Raw genomic sequence first — 14268 nt, 5'->3', positions numbered from 1 at the left:
CACTTCACATAGTGTGCAGCATCCCATAGGAGCATGGATGTAGGGGGAGCCCCAACACTTCCACTAAAAATGTGAAGTTTGGCCTCTGATGCCATTTTGAAAATTCAATTCTCTATTCACATGTTTAGGGAGAGGCTTTACATCCATGGCTTAAAAATCTCAGTTACGTTTCATATCTGTTGTAAGCTCTAATTGGGTTGTCATCAATCTCCAAAAAGGGGGAGATTGAAAGTGCAATCAAGCCCTAATTGTGGGTTTTGGTGATAATGACCACACAATTAGAGAACTAATGAGATTTATCGAGATGACAAGCAGGGAACTAAGAATCGAGGATGTTATACGAAATGGAAGAGCCCCCAATTACTAATGTTGATGGCTTCAAACTCAAAGGAGATTTAAATTCTTTTATATTTTGAATTTAAGTATAGGAATGTCGTACTATAAAGGGGAACATAATAAATTTGCTAAAGTGTGCAATCAAGTGCTCAATATTATACATATACATCCTCATTTACTCAGCCAAGACAGCCAGCTCTTCAATGCTTTCATCCTTGCTGTCTTGCCTGGTGCGACAATGCCGCACCTAAAGAGAGGCACTGCCGTAGTACGCCACTTTTGTAGTTGAGCCACAGCACTGCTATGACTTAACTAACCATTGGGGGTTACCTTTCCCATCCCTCTCCAATGGCTCTTATTCCTCCTCTACCTAGTAGATCGACGCCTAATAGCTCTTAGCTATTTCTCTCTCTTCTCCATTGGTGACCTTGAGCTCCCAAGCATTCTTTTGTGATTTCCCCATCAAACCTTGATAGAAAAGGCTCCAAAACTCGATTAGAGAGCAGATCCTTTGATTCCCAAAGCCTAAGAGCACTTGGTTCATGTTTTAGCCAGTGGATTGTATTTGTTACTATTGGAGCTTGCTCCTAGCCCACTAGAGCGTCGCCCGTGGAGCTGGCCAACTTGTGTTGGAGCCCTGGGAGGTTTGTAACCATCCCTTGAAGCTAGTAAATTCACCCCTCATATCAAGAGTTAACTCTATTGACTTGAGAACGAGGAAGGGTTGCAAAGCCCTAAGCCTTAGTGGCTAAGCTCAACAACGTGGACTTAGACAAGCTTTGGTGGTGAGTTAAACCATGGGATAAATACTTGTGTCACCTTATGCTTGATTTACTTTATTGCATTTCATATTGTTGTTGAGGTGATTTCTAAGGTTTGAGGTCGATCTACTTGTATACACTTGTGCTACTACTTTCTACTATCGATCTATGAACAACATACCTACAGGAACCTCAGTAAATTCTCTGATCTAAGTTTCCATTCATATATTTTAAATTGTTCCTTGAAGTTGTCTGTAGGTGTGGTAGTGCCGTTGTTCTGGCTTGGCAGTGCTATAACCTGGTAGTGCCGCAGGGTCAGAGCGGCAGTGCCGTGGGTTGAATTTGACATTTGCTCAAGTTTTGTTTTAACAGGCCTATTCACCCCCCGCTCTAGGCTAACCAGAGATCCTACAACCACACATGTCTAGATAGATATTAGTACACCACTAATCCACCCTTTGATCTCTCGAAAAGGCTCTCCATCTTGAATCACAAGTTTATGATCTTTATCACATGAAGTCCATCAACTTCTTCAAATGAGCTAAACTCCAACTCATCAGATGTTCTCTTGCATGCTAATCTAAGATGTGAGGTACGCGTGTGAGTAGTCATGATCATCCTCGATCATCAGGACTTCATGATAGTCTGGCACCACTACTATTGAACCCATATTGGATAGTCATTTGTATATTCATTATTATGAGTTGTGCATGCCATTCTATGATGAATAGCTAATTAATCTTGACTCACTAAACTAGACCAACTCACTTAAGTAATTATAGTCGTTACTTAATCATAGGGTTCGTGATGTTTAACATGCTTAGTTGGCTATTACCGATAGAAGTCGAGTGTGAGTGGGAACTCATTCTCACACGTGTGGGTGTTTCACTAGGTTTAACTAACAAGTGAAACTTGCAATGGGTTTAACTTGACTAATCCTTAATTTGATTAAGGACCAACCTTCAATTTGAACTTAATGATGATCTTAATATAAGTCTCAACTCAAGCGAGGAGTAAGGTCACTGTGAGTGTTGGATCTCATGTGACGTAGCTCGTGGAGTAGCCAAGGACCATTTCTTGGGATATTAAGCTTGAGTAACCACTTGTACAGACCACACATCGCGTAATGTACTTAGTGGCAACTGGCCTATCGCACAGATTCGGCTCGAGATGTGGTGTGGGCTAGATTGAAGGAGTACCTCGGTCCTTCTCTAGACCGTTCATGGATCTGAAAGTCACATTGAGTAAAGTTGGAACCTCGAGGCAACCGTCACCAGGGCACAAGTATAGAGGTTTGCCCTTGGTCTCTGTGTGGGTATAGTTGTACACCTCTGTAGAGATATTTTCAAAGCATGGTGTGTCCAGATGAAATTGTTTGGTTGTTCTTTCTTCTAGACTCAGTGTAGTGAGATTAAATGAACTTGTGTATGAGATGAAACTTGGATCACTTAAGGTTGTACATGTTTACTACTTATAACTTGATGAGTTAGATTCATGAGCATGTCATTCCTTTAATCTATGCCATGCCTTCCACAAATTAAAATGCCAATTAAACTCCCTTGCATCCACCAAACAATTATGTTGGAATAAGTCCTCTGAGTCTGAGTACAATCATACTCACGGTGATGCTGTTAAGCTTTTACATGTGCTTCAGACTTGGTGACCACGTAAACCATGCTCAAGCGAGGTCAAAGCCTAGCAGACTCCGGGATGGGCGTCCCCTACAAGCTACGGTTACTCTGATGACTAGTTGCTCGAGAGTAAGAGAGAAACTAGAATGATGGGTTAATAATGATATCTTTATCTGAATGTAATTGCACTTTATTTCTTGTATGCGAAACCATATTGTAACTTGTTAATAAATTAATCATAGTTGTATGATGTTGAGCCATGTGAATCTTGATGATTGGTTGGAAAGTCCTAATGGCTATAGGAGGGTGAATAGCCTATAAAAATTTCTACAAACAACACTTAAAACCAAGTGGTTAGATAAATATGAGGCAAAGCAAGTTTTGTGCTAGCCAACTAAAAATACAAGCCACCTATCCACAATTCTAGTTTCTATAGTCTCTATGTCACACACAAGGCTAGGTCACTACTACTAAGTTAGTGAGCTCTCAAAGACTAACTAAAGAGCCTCACTAACCAAACTAGACAAGACACAAGCTCACTCTCAAAACTAATTATACTAAAGAGCTTAGCTACTATAGGAAAGTAAATACACAAGAGTGATAGGAGTTATACCGCCATGGCAAGAGATAATCAATCAATCACAATGAATACCAATGAAATCCTCGGAGACAAGATGACACAATGATTTTTCACCGAGGTTCACTTGCTTGCCGACAAGCTAGTCCCTGTTATGGCGATTCACTCACTGGGAGTTTTATGCGCTTATAGGCATCACATGCCTAACCCGCAATCGGGTGCCACACAACCAACATAAGATGAGGACCACAAGCCATGAGCAATCCACTAGAGTATCTTTTGGCTCTCCACCAGGGGAAGGTCAAGAACCCCTCACAATCACCACGATCGGAGCTAGAGACAAACACCACCCTCCGCTCGATGATCATTGCTGCACCAAGCCATCTAGGTGGTGGCAACCACCAAGAGAAACAAGCAAAACCCACAGTGAAACACAATCACCAAGTGCCTCTAGATGCAATCACTCAAGCAATACACTTTGATTCACTCCCAATCTCACAAAGACGATGAATCAACAGTGGAGATGAGTGGGAGGGCTTTGGCTTTGATCACTAGGTTGCTATGTCAATAAAAATGGCCAAGAGAGTGAGGTAGAGCTGGCCATGGGACTTAAACAGGAGCCACCATGAAATTGAGCCGTTGGATCACATAAGTGACCATCGGACTTGCTGGGCATGGGCCGTCGGACCATCCGACGCTCGATCCAACACCGTGCCGCGTCCACTCACGCGTTGCCACGTGTCTAATTCAAATGAAAATGACCGTTGCCGCCAACGGTCGCCTGACATGCGTTGATCATCACCGTCGGACCTGCGCCTCGGACGCACCATCGGACTCCACACATGGAGGGTTTGACACGGTCAACAGAGGTCTAGAGAGGGCTAAAACCATTGGACATCGGTCTGACGCCCACTGTCAGACTCCACCGAGAGTCCGACGCTACCACATGTCGCGCCCTCGCTCACTTCCTCGCGCGGCACTGAATGAATAGTGCGCTTGTTCGGTCCGATGCCCCCGCGAGCCTCGGTTCGACTCCTCTGCGTGGGCGCCACTCAGTTAGGGTTAGCTATCGGACTCTCCCTGACCAGGGTCTGACGCCCCTCGAGCCAGGCTCTGACACCCTTGAATCACTTCTTTTCAAGCGCGAACACTTCACCCTTGCTCAAATGTGCTAATCACCAAGTGTATCACCATCTGCACGTATGTTAGTATATTTTCACAAACATTGTCAAGGGTGTTAGTAGTCACTAGAATCTAAATGCATATGCAATGAATTAGAACATCTAGTGGCACTTTGATAACCGCATTTCGATACGAGTTTCACCTCTCTTAATAGTACGACTATCTATTCTAAATGTGATCACACTCACTAAGTATCTTAATCACCAAAAACAAAGAGCTCTTATGGATATCATATTTGCCTTGAGCTTTTTGTTTTTCTCTTTCATCTTTTCCAAGCCCGAGCACTTGATCATCATCATGGCCATCACCACCATGATGATCTTCACCATTTGCTCTACCACTTGGAATGTGCTACCCTATCTCATGATCACTTAGAGCAAAGGGTTAGCACTTATGGTTTCATCAATGCACCAAAACCAAACTAGAGCTTTCAATCTTCCTCTTTTTGGTAATTGATGACAACACTTTTACAAAGATATGAATTGAAATTCATTTGAATCCATGTTGCTTGCTCAAGCATTTTTACAATGTGTAAAGAATTTAGACAAGTTTCATGAACCCTCATTGGTAACATTTACTCCCCCTACGTATGTGCTAAGAGTTTGAATTAAAGCTTGCACATATACATGAATTAGAGTTGTGGGAGAGTAATGTCTACCAAATGATGCTAAGGTATAAGAGATGGACCTTTAAAGCGTGATACCAATCGGAGTGCACCAAATATGCCATCCTTAGCTCCATGATTAGTTAGATAGCTCTTACAAAACACAAACACTAGATATCTCGTGAGATCAACATTATATATAGGCTCTAGTACCACTTGTGAAAATAATACAAGGCATATTTAACTATTATCTATGCATGTTAGTTTTTTATTTGATTATTCAAACCTACAACTAGCATACATCACACAAGCACGAGATTTTAAATTTAAACTTGACAAATGCAATCAAGCATATGTAAATGCACATTCAAATGCATCAACCCAGTTTATGAGCTTGCTCCCCTACTTGTGTGCTCCAATTTTAATTGAATTTTAATTGATCCCCTTCCTTTGTCAACTTTTCCTTATCTTTGTTTCTCTCCCCTATTTTTGTGAATTACTTCTCCCCTTTATCATCGGTGACCACAAATATTCAATTTTAGATAGGTTAAAATTATCAATGTCAATCAATGAAGTGAGGATCATTTTTCTAAATTTGGTTTAATTTAGAACACTTGCCAAATATATTTAACTCGGTTTGATTAAAGAACAAGTTTTTTCACAGCTTATTTTAAGAGTTATCTTCATCATGTTGAGTTAAATACTTATAGTTTATTTTTAGATAAAAAAAAGTAGGTTCTTATGTCCGGCAATGGCGGTGTCGAACTATGCGGCCACCCCCTCCTTGTGTTGAATCAAATCTGAACCGTCGCTGTGTACTGCTGATCGAAGACGTGTAGTGTGCAGCGTGTTTGCCTTTTGGGCTCCAACGTGTTTGGCTTTTGGACTCTAGCGTATTTACTTTTTGGGCCAAAATAGTAATATAGTACTAATACTAATCCGGATTCCAATACTAGGGTCCCGTTTCACTAGTCAAGCTGTTTTTTTATGTTTTACCTTTACAAACAGCACTTATGATGAAGCTAAGCTGATTTTTGTAAATCTATTTAACAAAACAACTTCACGTAAACAAATAGTAGACAAAAAAATAGAAAAGAAAAAATGACCCTAATGCCCTCAGTTTTTTATTTTCTTCTTTATTCTTCGGTCATCTCCTTCCCACGGTTTCTTTTCTTCCCGATGGCCGGTGGCCGCACCCTCGGCACCCCGGCAGCCGCATTCCAATGTCCCCAACGGTCCTCGTCTTGGCAGACTGCACCTCTGGCGGGCCACGTCCCGGCAGGCTGCGCCCATGGCCTGCCACGCCCCCAGCGGCCACACCGGGCCCCGGCAGGTAGCATCCCGGCGGCTACGCTCCGGGCAGGCCGTGGCCCCGATGGCGCCCCGACGGCCCCTCGTACCTACCCCGATGCCCGCCCTCGCGTCCGGTGGCGCCTGCATCAGGTGGTACGACGGTACTTGCGTGTGGTGGCGTCCACATCCGGCGGTTAGGTATGGCGGTGCCCGCGCCCGGCGAAGCTGAGCTGTGGTTGATTCCTTCACCAGTGAAGCTATGTGTGCAGTGTGCCCTGGCAACCGTGCCTACGTGGGCCCCGATGGCCGCGCCCAGCGAAGTTGCGACCATGTCCGCGTGGGCCCTGGCAGCTATAGCAGCCGTGCTCTGGCGGCCGCACTCCGCGGCTGAAGAGCCCGCGTGCACGGGACCTGATGACGAGTAAACGTGAGAAAAGGACTCGATGGGGCCCACCTGTGTCAGATGAACCATGAATGAGCTACTTTTTTTTCAACTTAATCCCAACTCACCCCCTTTGAAAAACAGCTTCACCCATAAGTTGTTTTAAAAAAAAGTGTTTAGCAAAAAAAACAGTTCACAATAGTTAATGAAGCTGTGCCAAACAGATTCTAAAAATACATACATATATTGAAGGAGGCCTAGTGGCGTGGGGGCCTAGAGCGGCTGCTCCGTTTGCCCTCCCCCTCCCTCAGGGTCGGCACTGTACTTAGGAAAATGTTAGTCTATTGGTTGTCTTAATTACCAAAATCAAACATAGGACTTTTAGCGATCCGGTTTGTGAAGATAATCTACCTACAAACTGAATATGTTGATCAGTTTACTAGTCTTGGAGCACCTAAATCACTTGGATTCACTACTACAAATACACAATTTCCATCGAAACAGAGGCAAACCCAAGATTTGGAAAATGTGTATTCAAAATTTCTAAAGATAAAGAAATAGATTGATTCAACTCTATTTTTTAACATATATAATTCGTTATACCCTTAAATACCATTGATCATAGAAAATATTAGGTATTTAGTGGATACCATTGAATACTCTGTGGGCCGCCACCGTCGAAACATCCAATTATTAGTACACTAAGACCTCGTTTGGCAGGGCTTCACTTCACTAGTGAAGCCATTTTTTTTTGCTTCAGCTCCACGAACAGTTCCACCGGTGGAGCTGAAGTGGTTTTGGTAAACCGTTTGGCAAAATGGCTTCCCTGTGAGAGCATGTTTTTAGGGGCCTGGAGGAGGAGCCGGGAGAAGCCACTTTTTTTTTGCTCCATCCCACCTCAAATCACTGTGAGAGCATGTTTTTAGGGGCTTCACAAGTAAAGCTATTTTACTTTACCCCGTTTAACGGCTCCAAACGGCTCCTGAAGCTGGTGAAGAAGCCCTGCCAAACGGAACCTAAATTGGTGCACTATATGCGTGTCAACTTACTGAAACATACGCTAACAGAAGTGGGAATAGGTACAGCGCGTAATCAACGTACTTGAAACGCCGTACATCCGTAAACTCCGTATATATGTCCTGGAGTACATGATTCGTGGTGTAGTAATCTTTTTCTTCCACGTGCTGTCTGCGTGTGTGTGCGATTTTTAACTCGATGACGACGATCTTTTGGACATCAAGCTGTACCATGCATGTGACGCCAGCTCTGACTAAATTCTAGTAATAACTTATCTTTTGGACATCAAGGGTCTAACGAAGATGGCCATCTTTCATTTATGGGCCTCTCAGAAAAGCCACTGGAGTAAATAGGACTGCTTCTACAGGTAGGCCTTGACAATTGTCGTCACACATAAAGTTCATACCATATAGAAATAAAGTTGAATGAAAACAAATAACACGATCTATAATTTTGTAGTTGATGACCTTTTTTTTTTTGACCGTTTGTAGCCCGATTATTCATTAAAATTCTTAGGTTTAAAAATTCAAGTGTTTGATTCTTTCAAATGATGTTGGATAGATGTTAACACGATATATACTAAAGATCTAACTCTATAACTATCTAGAGTTTTGTGCTCTCCCATTCAAAATTATAAGTCGTTTTGACTTTTCTAGTTACATAGCTTTTGTTATGCATGTAGACATATGCTATGTCTAGATATATAACAAAAACTATGTACATAGATAAACTAAAGCGACTTATAGTTTTGAATGAAGAGAGTAGTGGACAACATTTTCATGCAGTTTATAGCCTAATTATTTGTTTTAAGTTCTTAGATTTTGAAATTTCAAGTGTTTGATTGTTTCAAACGATGTAGGATGTCATGGTATATACTAAAGTTGTAACTCTTATCATGATATATAACTTTGTAGCTGGCCACTTTTATTTGTATTTGAGATTGTTTAGAGGCCACAAATGTTAGTTTTCATTGCTCAAATTTTGAAATTGGAAAGTTTGATTTGAAAACAACCTATATATACGGGTATCGTCGTGACTGCCTGGTGCGGCATCAGAATTTCTCTGCGATGTAGTACCGTCAGCGGTGAAAACAATCGCATGCGCTGCGAACTATTTGGCAGGATTGCCACGGTGAGCTAGCTATAATCGATTTTTAATCGTATCGAAATAGGCCCAAGAAAAAGCTCGTCTGAGGGTGGAGCTAGCTCTCGAGTTTGAATCCTCCAAAATGCAGGTGCCTGTATCTTGCAAAAGAATTACATGACTTATGACTACAAACTTGCTCTGGGTCTAAAAATTGCTATTTTGTGGCCATTTGTTCTGACCTGTGCATCCTTCACCACCAAAAAAGTTCTTCTGCCGTTAGGTATCAGCATCCATTGCTAGTCTTGCTGCCTGTACGGCTGTACCTTTGTACTCGTTTATCACTTGCTGTTTTCTCCTGGGTTGTTTTCATGTAACCATGTTACTGGTTGACTAGGGTTCTGCTCCTTGCTTCGTGATTGTCCGCTGGTGTAGTGCATCTATGTTGTGTTACCGACGCCTAATATGGAAGCGATTGTTTGCATCTACATAGGCGAGATGCTCACGAGAGATCGCACACACCACACAGGACACTCGATGTTTGGTAACGAGGTTCGGCTGAAGCCTGCCTGGGGCTCTGGCCAAAACTGTCGGCACCCCCACGAGCCTGTCACGCTGTGTTGCTTCTCGCACTCGTGACTGAGTTGGGTTACAACTGCAGCCCCCTCCTCCTTTTATAGAGGGGTCGGGTTACAAGAGCCAACACCTAGCTCACCTAACCCTATACTGCGAATTTCAATACAAGTCCATTGTATCCCCATTAGTACAAATAAGCGTGGTTGAGGGGGGGGGGGGGGGGGGGGGGGGGGGGAAGCAGCAAGGAAAAGGAGCAAAGAGGAGAAAGGGAAGAAAGGTGAAGGAAAAGGAGGTTAGGCCTTTAAGAATTCAACTAGGGCTCGTTGGGCTCCTCAGGAACGGGTGCCTGCAACAATTTTCAATTGGAATGATTTGCTCATTTGTATAATCTTAATAAACTGGAATGGTTCCTAGGTCCAACCAATCCTACGAAACCGAATGGACCCTTAACCATTTGAAAATCCGGGACTTTTCTTAGGAGGGCAAGCGCAAAAGATTTCGTGCAGAACCAATCGGACAAGCTCAAGTACGTGAGTATTAAGCTGATTTATTCGTCAAATTTTTCCTGCGACAAGTTGATGTAGAATTTTAACATGTCCATGAAACAAAAATTGTTGCTATCATTTTTATCTTTCTAATGGAACTAGTTTTACTCAAATCCGATTAGCGGTTGATGAGTTATACTTGCAATGGTGCAGCCGCCCAGTAAATGTGAGGCTGCTCTAAAACCTGTTTCTTTTTTCCCCCCAATTTTCCAATCTTTTTCACTGTTTGCCGCTTGAGAATTTAAGTTTTAACGTCACAGTGGTGCTGATGTTCTGTCAAACCACAGCCTTGGTTTGGTGGGTATACAAATGAAACCTCATAGGGAAGACAAACTCAAGAAAGTACTTCGATCAGCCTCTTGGCAAGTAGTACGCACCATGCCCAATCGACCAGGAAGGCGACACCAATGGAATAGCGCGCGTACCATTTTATTAGTGGATATCACACCATACATATATATTCATCATTCTATAGGGATACATGCAGTGCACACATGGGAGTGGTTAGGTCACCACCGTATTTATGCAAATGCGAGGATAAGTTCGAGTGTTCCATAACAAGCTTATTATAAACAGTTATTAATAACTTACTACGCATGCACTGAACTAAGGATTTGTCCCATTGGCTGTCGCAGTCGGTCCAGTCTCCTCGTTCACAATATTGTCGAGCACAATATCTGACATTTGGGCTAGGTTGTCCGCTGCTTGATCGAACGTGGATGACAAGCCATCAAGTCCCCCCTTGATAACCTCCACCACATCATTAATCACTTGTGCCCAGATGGGGTGGCCGGCAGTGGTGATGACGAGAAAGGCAACGAGAAGGAGCTTGGCACCCATTGTCCTTGCTAAAGACTGAAGATGCAGGGATGGATATGGTTGGTTGACACATTGGAGGAGCTGGCCGGGGTGGTATGTATGGTATTTATAAATACAAAGGGCACCCGCAGTCCGTCCAATCATCAGAGTAAATTTGTAAATTTAATACGCACATCCATAACAACCAACGGTACCGATACAAGTACTGTTCATAATTGACGCAACTAAGCCAGCGAAGTTGCACACAAGGTTGAAAATACATAGGCACAGTGATTGGATCGCCATATTACATGATTCATATTTCTTCGGCAAACTCTCTTTCTCCCACTCTCTCATTTTTCTTACATGATTTCAGCATTTAACTCAAAGACTTCCCTGTTCGCTGATTTGTTATGAGAGAAAAACACCGTTTCTTCGTTGAAAAAGTACGGCTCATAATTCCCTTGAATTGAGGTTCTTAGAGCATCTCCAACACTCTTTCCTAAATTTACTCTGTAAATCCTCATTTGGAGACACTTTTGAATAAAAAAAATTCCTATATCTTCTCACTGTTCAAGAGCTCTCTATACCATGCAAAGCTCTTGCTCTAGGAAATATATGGATTTACTAGCGCTGGTCAATTGTAACTGTTGGAAATCCTGAATCTGGAGCTATAGGTAGGTAATGTGTATTTAATCGTTTATATTTTAGATTAAATATAAATATTTAAACCACTTTAATTTAGTCTACAAATTACAGATCCAGCGTAGAGCTAGAGCTGTGCCAAACATGCCCATCTTATACACACTTTGGAGAGTCAGATCAGCTCTCTATCTTTAGGTAGCGAGAAGCGAGAAATAAATAATGTTAGTATTTCGAGATCTAATTAAAAAGCTGTTGGATATAGATAGACTCGTCCCACATAAAGTTCATATCATTTACAAATAAAGTCGAATGAAAACAAATATTATATAAAAAGCGTAACACTTAACATTGTCTAGTTTTATAGTTGATAACTTATTTAGACTCTTTTAACCCAATTATTCATTGTAAATTCTTAGGTTTTGAAATTCCAGTGTTTGATTCTTTCAGACGATGTTGGATGTTAGCACGGCATATACCAAAGATGTAACTCGTATCACTATCTAAAGCTTTGTAGTTGACCACTTTTATTTTGTATTTTGGGATAGTTCAGAGGCCGCAAAATGTTTGTTTTCATTCTCAAATTTTGAAATTCAAAAGTTTCAATTTTAGAACAACCTATCTATATCAAAGCTATAGTTATTGACATGATCTACAACTTTGAAGTCGAATGATTTTTATCTGTTTTGGTTTAGGGGTCCAAATGTTCTTTAGACATTGTCAAATCAATTTATAAATCTAGAGGTGCCTCAGAAAATCATTCCCACCAAATAAGGCATCTAAAGGAAATGTACTTCTATTGAAATCACTAACATGCTTATATATATATAGGGATGGTAATAAAGGCTCGCTGTAGTACCTGGTTTTAAGAACAAAACCAGATATACACCATATGTGAGCTCAGAAAGTCAAATCTCACATATAGCTACAAATAAAGGTAATATCAATAAACAATGCTCAATATCTAACGTACTTAGTATAAAGAATATAATCTTAGATAGCAAACAACGGAAAGCCAACTTCGATCTTTGGGTGAAGACTCTAATTCCACAGGGACAATTGACTGGTTGATCGCAAGCCTAATTCTTCCAAACTCTAGCCATCTGGTACCCATCCGGGATTTTTATTCTAATAACTAAAAAAAATAAAGCAAGCATAAGTACATATCGTACTCAACAAATATAACATAGGGTTCATGAGACTCAAAAGACTGACACTGGTTAACTGCGATTAGCTTTTAATGAGTCATGATTTTAGCAATAGGGTGGCAACAAGTTTATCCACAAGCCCACATATACACATGATCAGGTAAACATGAATAATGAATAGCATAAATAGTAATCATTAGTGAGCATCTTCATCATCCGTATCATCAGTGTTCATCATCTATTCCGTAAGTGTTCCAAGGCCGTGAGCACGGCTGATATACTAGTTTTACACTTTGCAGGGGTTGTACACTTTCACCGTGAGTCGTGATTTACCATTTCGCCTAAGGTCACGAGCCTCTTAACCCACTACCAAGGAAGGTCCGTAGGGTTCACTATGAAGCCTTTCAAAGGTTCGTCTAACAAGTTAGGGCTGTTAGGTTTCCCCATCAATAAGCATGAACTCCCCTCCAAAGAGTGACTGACAAAAGGTTAAGAAACCAAAATGCACTCAACTGGGCAGGCAAAGGTCATACATGTCGGAGTCCCTCTTGCGCCATAAAGGTAACTACAAACAAGCTAGAAAGGTCCTCATACTAAGCTAAAGCCAGAGCCATGTAGCTTTCACAGCTGTACTATAAGTCCCAGATGATCACTTATAGATAAGTCCTTAGGGAGAGTAATCTGAAGCATTTAGAAAGTAGCTAAATACTCTAGCCCCCTGTTTCCAAGTTGCTAAAAAGTCAAGTTTTAATGTTTATTGCATATACCATTAGTCAAGTTACAAGATCATGGTTGTAGTTGAGCACTTGCATCATACTATCCAATGCAATAACCCATAAGAATCAAGGTACATGATAACAAAGTACTAGGAAATCCTTAGTGCCAGTCAAGGTAGACACATGCAATATGAATTAAATGATTAAAGGTGTGTAGGACAACAAGGATGATCCCATGCTATACTTTCCTTAAACTTAGATCATTCTTCTATTGATTCGTAGCCTCCAAAGAACTGCTTCTTGATCACCACGTAAAACTCACCGACTGGACAAGATCATTAAGCACCACATAAGCATCAGAACAAACATGCATAGTATTCAAACATAACTATATTAGAACAATACACCAATTAGTGAAAAAGAATTTGAAATCAAATCTAAGTGTTGCAACGATCACATAGACACGAAAAGCACGCTAATCGGAGCTACGGTGAAAAAGTTACATCTACTGATAGATTTGTTATCGAAAAGAAACTATAGGCTTTATTTATTTTAGCTATATAAAACATGTATAAGATACTTCAGAGAAATACCTTAATTGAGTTAAGTCAAATTATACTTGATTTAGAAAAACAAGGTAAAACTAATCATATAATTGACCAAGATGAAAAGCCTAAGTTACTTCTAATTAGAAAAATCCAATTGCATAATCATTGTTCAAGTTAGGCGTTAAACCATAAAATTCCAGAGCTCTTGACATGGAAAACATTGTAACTAATATGTAGATTACGTCGTTATGAATCTAATGCAATTTGAATAGGTCAAATCAGAGTTAAAACGAAGATTTTATGGCCTACAGAAGGTAGTGGCAATTTTGTAAATAGATGAAACTTAATTTTTGAATTTAAAATAATTAAAACCTGATTTGAAATCTGCCTAAGGACTGTGGATACTATTTAAAGAAAAGGCAGGGGCTC

The sequence above is a fragment of the Miscanthus floridulus genome, chromosome 9 (genome assembly GCF_019320115.1).
Source record: "Miscanthus floridulus cultivar M001 chromosome 9, ASM1932011v1, whole genome shotgun sequence".
Taxonomy (NCBI): domain Eukaryota; kingdom Viridiplantae; phylum Streptophyta; class Magnoliopsida; order Poales; family Poaceae; genus Miscanthus; species Miscanthus floridulus.
The sequence above is the reverse complement of the archived record's forward strand: the minus strand, read 5'-3'. Positions refer to the sequence as shown.